This window comes from Chinchilla lanigera, unplaced genomic scaffold (genome assembly GCF_000276665.1).
Source record: "Chinchilla lanigera isolate Chin_1 unplaced genomic scaffold, ChiLan1.0 scaffold00018, whole genome shotgun sequence".
NCBI lineage: Eukaryota > Metazoa > Chordata > Mammalia > Rodentia > Chinchillidae > Chinchilla > Chinchilla lanigera.
The window spans coordinates 5,521,270-5,529,443 of record NW_004955419.1 but is presented as its reverse complement, the minus strand read 5'-3'; the positions used below and the strand labels follow the sequence as shown (position 1 = coordinate 5,529,443).

At 36.7% G+C, this 8,174-nt stretch overlaps 2 pseudogenes; one reads left to right on the top strand and one right to left on the bottom strand.

The window, feature by feature from the left end:
* Positions 1-464: 464 nt before the first annotated feature.
* Positions 465-3,099, bottom strand: LOC106148277 (annotated as a pseudogene).
* Positions 3,100-3,480: 381 nt separating this feature from the next.
* On the top strand, positions 3,481-4,513 carry LOC106148276 (annotated as a pseudogene).
* The last annotated feature ends 3,661 nt before the right edge of the window (positions 4,514-8,174 follow it).

Sequence of the window (8,174 nt, the reverse complement as noted above, 5' to 3'; positions counted from 1 at the left end):
TGTATCACTTTGAATGTTCTTGGTTTGATTTGTTTATGTTTGTGATACTGGTATGCTGCTACTGTTCTATTTTTTGTTTATTTGTTTCTCATGTACTACTCTCTTTGAAATAAAAAAAAAAAAGTGGCAAGAAAAAAAAGAACCAAGACGTTCCTATGTCTGTATTTTTGGCCTCTTTTAGCAAAGGTGCATCCTCAAATGCAGACATCCCTGTCTTCATTCCTTTCCTCACAGTCCTCAGCACTCCTTGTCTCTCAGCTGCCGGCTCCTGGAAGTACTTGACATTGTGGTCTCTGCGTTAGAAGCTGCAGAAGGCACTGCATCCATGCCCTCCACTAAGGTTTCACAAAGTTCCCGCAGCAGAGAGCTGTTTCCTCCTTGGGAAGGAGGAACTTCATGTAGGAGTGACAAGCCTGCCATAACACAGGTCTCAGGACCACAGCTGGAAAGGAATCAGTTGAGCATCACCTTGACCACACACTCAGTCTCTCTTGTTTCTTCTTTCTGACTCTCTGGTTAGGGCTGACTCTAGTTCTGTCCCCCCTCTGAGTGCTTCTGCCTCCTTTTCTTATCTCTGCTTTCTATTTCTCTCATCCCACCATCCTCATCATCACCGCATACACACAAATACTCCAATACTTCCTCCAAATACTGCTGTCCTTTTTTCTTGCTTCTCTTATCATTGTGTGTCCTGATTTCTGCTCTCCTGGTCTTACCATCTGAAGCTGTCTCCTCCCCTTCATCCTCTTTTTTCAAGTTCTCTTCATACTGCTATCTCTTTTCATTTCTGCTGCAGGTGTGAGTGCATGCTCTGCTCACCACCACCGTTTCCCAGACATGCCCCACAGCCACCTTCCCTCTTTCCCATTTGCTCAAGACCTCTGTCTCTTCCTCCGCTTTGTCACATTGCTTCTTCTTTTTCTTGAGAGGCTGATCAGGCTGTGCTCTGCTCTTCAGCTCTCCAAGCCCTGTATCCTCTTCCTCTTCCCTCCCTAAGGGTCCCTCTCATCTATAACCTTTTCTTTATGTTGCCTTTTCTTCTTGCTTTTCCTGATGTTCTGGTTAGTGTGTTCTAGGTGCTTGTCATCTAGGTGCTCCTGATTCTTTTCCATTATTCTAGGCTCTTTCTCCTCTTTCTACTTCCTTGTCTTTTTCTTTTTCTTTTCTTTTTTTTTTTTTTTTTCGGGGGGAAGTTTCTCTCATTCTTTGGTGGAGAGGGCCCTGGGTCCTGGCCTTTGATTACAGCCAGGAAGTCCTGCTCCTGGACCTCTAGTTGAGCAAGCCTGGCCTTCATTGCTATCCAAAGACAGGCAGCCTTGTGTTCTGTTCGCCCCTCACAGGCCTGCAGCAGCATCTCATCAGTCAGAATCTTTGGAGGCGTGGACCCCTGCTTGTTGTCATCAGTGCAGCTGTCCAAGTCTCTGTCTGGCTTCTCTTCACCTGAAGTCAGCGTGGCTGTCTTCACAAACTTCTGATACAGGAAGTTGGGCTTGGGATGATTTCACTGGATGGTCTCCTCAGAGAGGCACCTGATCTGTACTCCATTCTGCCCAGTTTCCACCACCAAGTTAGCTGCAGTCTTGTTGAAGAGCTCATTTCACCAGTGGTTTGTAAACTCCTTGGAAGGATCATGTCTCACCCCATGAGTGTCTTGCTTCAATGTCACCTTGAGGGCCTGGGTGATGCTGTTCTCCTTCTAGCCTAGACCTTTTCCTTAAGTCCATCCTTGCTTTAGCAGCTGCTCCTCAGCAAACTTCATCCCTCTACTCTTGATGGGTAAAGAGGCTGTTTCTCAGAATGTCACCAGGGAAGGAGAGAACATCATCCTGTAATCTGAGCACTCAGGAGGTCAAGGCAGGAGGATCACTGTGAGATCGATATCAACCTGCGCTACAAAGTGAGCTCAAGGCCAGCCTGAACTGCATAGAGAGACCTGTCACTGCGGAGTCCTCTGCATGGAAACGTGTGCCACACCTGACAAGTGTGCCGCCATCTTCCATTTAGGATTCTCTTAAATAAGACGTACAAATGAGCTTCCGTGTCACCTTGGCCTCTTATAATTTGACAACTTATCAAAACTATGAAATAAATTCCCTCAAATTTAATTTCTAGGAATTTATACCAAGGTATATATGCTAATGTGAAAGATGACATAGGAACAATGCTGTTCATTGCAAATGCTATTTGTTGCAATATTGTTTGACATAGCAAACATTAAAAACAATCTACATGTTCAACAATGTGTTTTATGGTAAACCAATAGATATTAACATGAAAATAAGTAACATTGTTGAGTATATAACCCATCTCATTTAGTAACTTCACATGTGGAGGATTTTTAACATAATGGGATGAAACGTGTAGGAATGCTGACACAGTATCAATCAAGTTGGGAGAATTAGTAGATTGTGTAAACTTCAGTTACTCCCAGAGTGAATGAACAGTGAGAGAGGGATATCTCCTCGGCTCTCCAATGCACAGAACTTCAGGTTGAAAAAGTTTTTATAGACATTATTGATTCCATTTTTTAGCAAACACATTCTCATATTCTCTTTTCCTTTTCATTTGTAATTTTTCACAAGGCTAAGTTTAAGACCCATGGGTTGGAAGGAGAAAGAGAAATAATTGCCAAAGTTTTGAGAATTTTAGAATAATGACTAGAAAAATGAAATTTAAAAATCTTTATCAGAAAACCTAGGGGGTGAACCACAAGAAAGGAGAACATATTATTTGTTGATGCTAAACAGACATTTACAGCAGCTTTGCATTTGTCAGATCCCTGATGTGGGTAGAGAAGCCAAATATTCCCCAGTGTCCTGAGGATTTCAATAGGAATGATCTGGTTTGAGTTGAAGCAATGAAAAGATGGGAATTGCAAAGATGAACAGACCTTTTCTTTAGAGTCCAAGAAGATTCCTATTGTAAAGGGAAGGGAATACTAAAAATGTTGAGTGAGAAAGAATGTTCTTAAAGGGAGAATCAATGGCTAACTTACAAGTTACATGTCTAGATATTTTATGTTATGATGTACATTAATGCTCTCAAAGCATGTCTTTGACCCAGTGCACATACATTCTCCAAATCTCCACATTGTGACATTTTGCAGATATAAAACAGCCCGTTGGTTTAATTTGATCCAATCACTGGAAATAAAGTGTTAGCAAACAAATTTCTTAATCTCAGATTTCTTTCACAAACTCTGATACTCTTCAAGTTAAAACCTGGTCTGATCTGATGACCATTCAGAAATTGCATATTTCTCCAAACAAGGTTGAGTTGGTTTTCAGGAGGACAAATAATGCCCTTTGTCTAAATCATTACTAACCCACTTTGTAACAAAAAGCCTGATATACTCAGATTAAAAATTTGCAGATACTGACTAGTTTCAAACCATGTTTTATTATGTAATAATCACAATGACTTCTCGTTTTAACACAGGTACTTTGTTTTGTATTTTCAGCATAATAGATGACAAAGAGCATGAAGAACAATAATCAGAGTCGTGTGTCTGAATTCATCCTCCTGGGGCTCCCTATCAGGAAAGAGGAGCAAGGCACGTACTATGCCCTGTTCCTGGTCATGTACCTGATCACAATGCTGGGGAACCTGCTCATCATTCTGCTCATCAGGGTGGACTCCCGCCTCCACACCCCCATGTACTTCTTCCTCAGCCACTTGGCTCTCACTGACATCTCTTTCTCATCAGTCACAGCTCCGAAGATGCTCATGAATATGCTGACACAGAGTCAATCCATCTCTTATACTGGGTGCATTTCTCAGGAATTCTTTTTCTTATTATTTGGTAGTCTTGACAGCTTCCTTCTCACTGCAATGGCCTATGACAGGTATGTAGCCATCTGTCACCCCCTGCACTACAACAATATTATGAGTCATGTACTCTGTTTCTTGCTAGTAATTATGTCCTTGGTCCTATCTTTTGCTGCTGCCCTTGTGCATACTCTCCTCCTTGCCCATCTCTTTCTATGAAGACAACACTCTCCATCACTTTTTCTGTGACCTCTCTGCTTTACTTAAATTGGCCAGCTCAGACACTGCTATAAATGAGCTGTTTATTCACATTGTAGGATCAATGGTTATTACTCTGCCATTCATGTGCATTCTGGTGTCTTATGGCCGCATTGGGGCCACTATTCTGCGAGCTCCCTCCATTAAGGGAATCTGTAAAGCCTTGTCTACATGCGGTTCTCACCTCTCTGTAGTTACTTTGTATTATGGATCAATTATTGGGCTCTATTTTGTCCCCTCATCCAATAACACTGATGACAAGGATGTCATTGTGGCTGCTGTGTATAGTTTGGTCACACCCATGCTAAATCCCTTTATCTACAGTATGAGGAATCAGGATGTGAAAAACGCTCTGGGAAATCTGCTTAGTAGAAAATATTTTTCAGTTGCTAAGCATTGTATTTCCTACTATCTACATCTAAGATCTTCCCAAAGACATGTATATACTCTATCTTTGAACTACTGTTTCTTGATGAATCTTGATTGAACACTTTTTTCATTTGTGTTTTAAATTACACATAGTTTTTCTATTTGTCCTGTTAATTTTGAGGGTCATGAGAAAGGTTCTTACAAATATACCTATATAATTGGGTTTTCCTGCATGTCTCCCTTTCACATGTTTTACTTCTACAAATGTTTTCATTTTACATGTAGCATTTAGTTCTTGCCGGACGATTTATAGCTTTTTGTAGCTTTTTTTTTGTTTTGTTTTGTTTTGTTTTGGTTTTTCTCCGGTACCGGGAACCGAACTCACGACCCTGCGCTTGCCAGGCAGGCGCTTTGCCGCTGAGCTAAATCCCCAGCCCCCTTGTAGCTTTTTTTTTTTATTTTAGAAATAAAACGAGGAAAATACTAACAGACCGACTTTTTTGCATTGCTTTTTTGCATTGCATAAACTTTTTCATGAGTTAGGTTTATGGTTTTAAGTTTGTGTCTTATTTTACAATATATTTAGAAATTATTTTTGTTAGTAACATTAATAAGAATTACAGTATAGTTTTATTTTTGTTTTGTTTTTTTCTGGTACTGGGAGTCGAACTCATGAATTCACGCTTGCCAGGCAGGCACTGTGCTGCTGAGCTAAATCCTCAGCCCCTATTATTTTTGTTTGTAATTCTTATTTATTTATTTTAAATTATGAGTAAATTTGTAGATATTCATAATGTACCAGTTGATATTTTGATAGAGTTATATGTTGTGTAATGTCAAGAGAAAAGAACCATATCTATTTTCTCAAACACTTATTGTTTCTTTGTGGCAAAAAAAGAAAAACTTTTATTCTAACTTTCTTGTTTAATTGTTTGACCAATCTTACATGCCTGTATCTGGTTATCTGAGTAACCAATTTGAGGATAACAATATGTAATACAACAACCATTGTTAATTTCCTGTAACCTTGCTTGAAATCCTGTATTGTTTTTGTTTGGTTTGTTTTATGTCTTTGTTTCTTTAATTTGTATTTGTTCTTTTCTCCTTAAAATAAAATTTAAAAAATAAAGAGGAAAAGATAGTAAGTCTTTTCACAAATTGAGATGAGATAGCTTTCTGTAAAAACCCAGGACAATGACCCAGTTAGAAGAGATACATATTCTAATTGGTGAAAATAAACTCAATTGGAGCTCTCTAGGTTCTCAGAAGGTCAACTCAATGTGAGGCATGAATCAGTAGACATTTCATGGACTTTCATGTGTTGACATGATTATAGGTGATTACTACATTCTGCTAAGGGGGTTCAGTTTCCTTCAGTGTGGGCAAAGCAATGGCCAGGCAGGATGTCAGGATAATAGGCAACAAAAATGAATTCAAGCAAGGTTTTAGTATAGTTTAATCCAATTATATTTGATTTTAAAATGAAGAAAAGTACTTTCCGGCCAAACTATATAAATGTTGCATGCTATGTTTCCATGTGAAATGGCAAAGTTAAGTCTTTCAATCTTTGGGAAACTGCCTCAGCTTAAAGCAAAACTACATAACTTCATTGAAATAAGCATGTTACAGTGACTAACATTTGTGTATTATTTCCTTTATCCCCAGGCAGAATGTTGGGAGTATAGGCAACAAAAATGAATTCAAACAAGATTTTAGTGTAGTTTAATCTAATTATATTTGATTTTAAAGAGAAGAAAAGTAATTTCCAGCCAAACTATATAAATGGTGTGTGCTATGTTTCCATGTGAAATGGCAAAGTTAAGTCTTTTAATTCTTGAGAAACTGCCTCAGCTTAAAGCAAACCTACTTAACTTCATTGCAATAGACTTGCTACAATGACTACCATTTGTGTAATATTTCCTAATGTTTGTTATAAAGGTGGAAATTCTAATTTGAATTCAGTGACTAGCTATGTGGCCCTAAGCTGGTAATATTTAGTGGAAGTAAAACTCAAACATCCGTGTGCTTTCAGTCAAATTTTGAGACCTATGTTTGTAGGTCTTCAATATTTTTTAAACTTCAGCAAACTTTATCCATTTTATTGGAAATTTCACTTCAATCTGAAATAATACAAGCAAAATCACATATTTTACATATAAAATGTAAAGATATATGTATATACATGATATTGTATTATGCTTATTTATGTATATGTCTATACATGTGACATTTGAATAGCATTTTGAAGTAAGAATTTTAAAAGAAATACTTTACATACTAGCAGCTTAAATGATTTAAAACTAGTAAAAGTGTTGAAACTCTTCACTTCCTTCTCAACTGTTGCTTTTTCTCTTGAGGAGACACCATGTCTTCATTGCTTTAAATATTTTAATGCTTACTTTTCCTTGGTGTTTTAATATTTTTGCAGTGATCTTTCAATTTGCCTGCCTTAGAACTGCAAATAAATGAAGTAAAGTTGTACTTATTCTGTTTCACTTTTTGTAATCTACTATTTTCCTTGTTAAGTTCATGTATATATTTGCATATTCTACTCTGAGAGCATAGCAAACTTTGCTTTATTGTCACTCCCATTTAAATTATTTCTCTTTGCCTTTTTTATTCTTACTTTAGCTTTTAGCATTTTTCATCAGGATCAGTGCTCATATGAACATTTATAAAAATATATAGGAAAACATTCTTCAGTATGTATATAAAAATGATTCTGTAAATTTTAATTCCAAATTGTTACTCTGTAGTAGAACATATGTATATCCAATTTAACTATCACTGTTAAGTTCCTTTATAGAAAGGTTATACTAAGAAGTTACATATGGTATATTTCCTAGTATATCACATCCTAGAAAATGCAAAGCAAAGAGATGATTAATTAAAATGATCAGTGGTAACTGAGGATTTGGGAAAGAGAAGTATGAAGAGTGCAAAGGGAATTTATGGAGCGGAAAATGATTATATATGCTGTAACTTTGGATAGGTGAATGTGTGAAAACAATCAACCAACCAAAAACAAAACAATCAAAGAAATGAGGTTTTACAGAGTCAAGGGAGCATTTGTAACTTTATAAAATAGTAGCCAATTTAGTCAAGTGAAATGCATAAACCAGACTTAATTATTACTGTTAAGAAACTGAGTCAGAGTTCATAGGAGCTACAACAGTAAAATAGCAATAGTGTATGATTTGATTACATTTCCACAGGGCCAAGTTATTAGAGAATACCAAGATTTTCATCTCATGATAGTATTTTGTACTGGGATTGGTAAATGAATCTAATTCTTTTTACTAAGGTTTAACTAAACATATTAGAATTTGAAAAAATAAAGAACTCTTTTGCCTTATGTACCTAATGGTAGTATACCAAATTTCTATGTAAAATTTTAAAAAATTTCCTTCAGCCACTGATAGCATTGCAATATATATCTTTTCTCATGTGAAGTTTTTAAAATAAAATTTTAATAAGTTAATCATTTCTCCACTTGTAAGCAATGTCAGTTGTATCACTTTTCTTATTTAGTTAGGTGTGTAAATTATTTCTTATGTACATACACCTGTATGACCATACACCATATATCTATTTTTAAAGATGTATAGTTAACCCGTTTGCTTAAGATTTAATTTAAATCAGAAAAGCTGGGTTAAAGTGGACATTAGCAATGTAAACCCCCTAAATCCTTACTTCCAGTTCATTGTACATAACCATCAAAACTGAGTGTTGGTGCTTAATAAAAGTCATGTATGAGCACGCTCATAGAATCTTTTGTA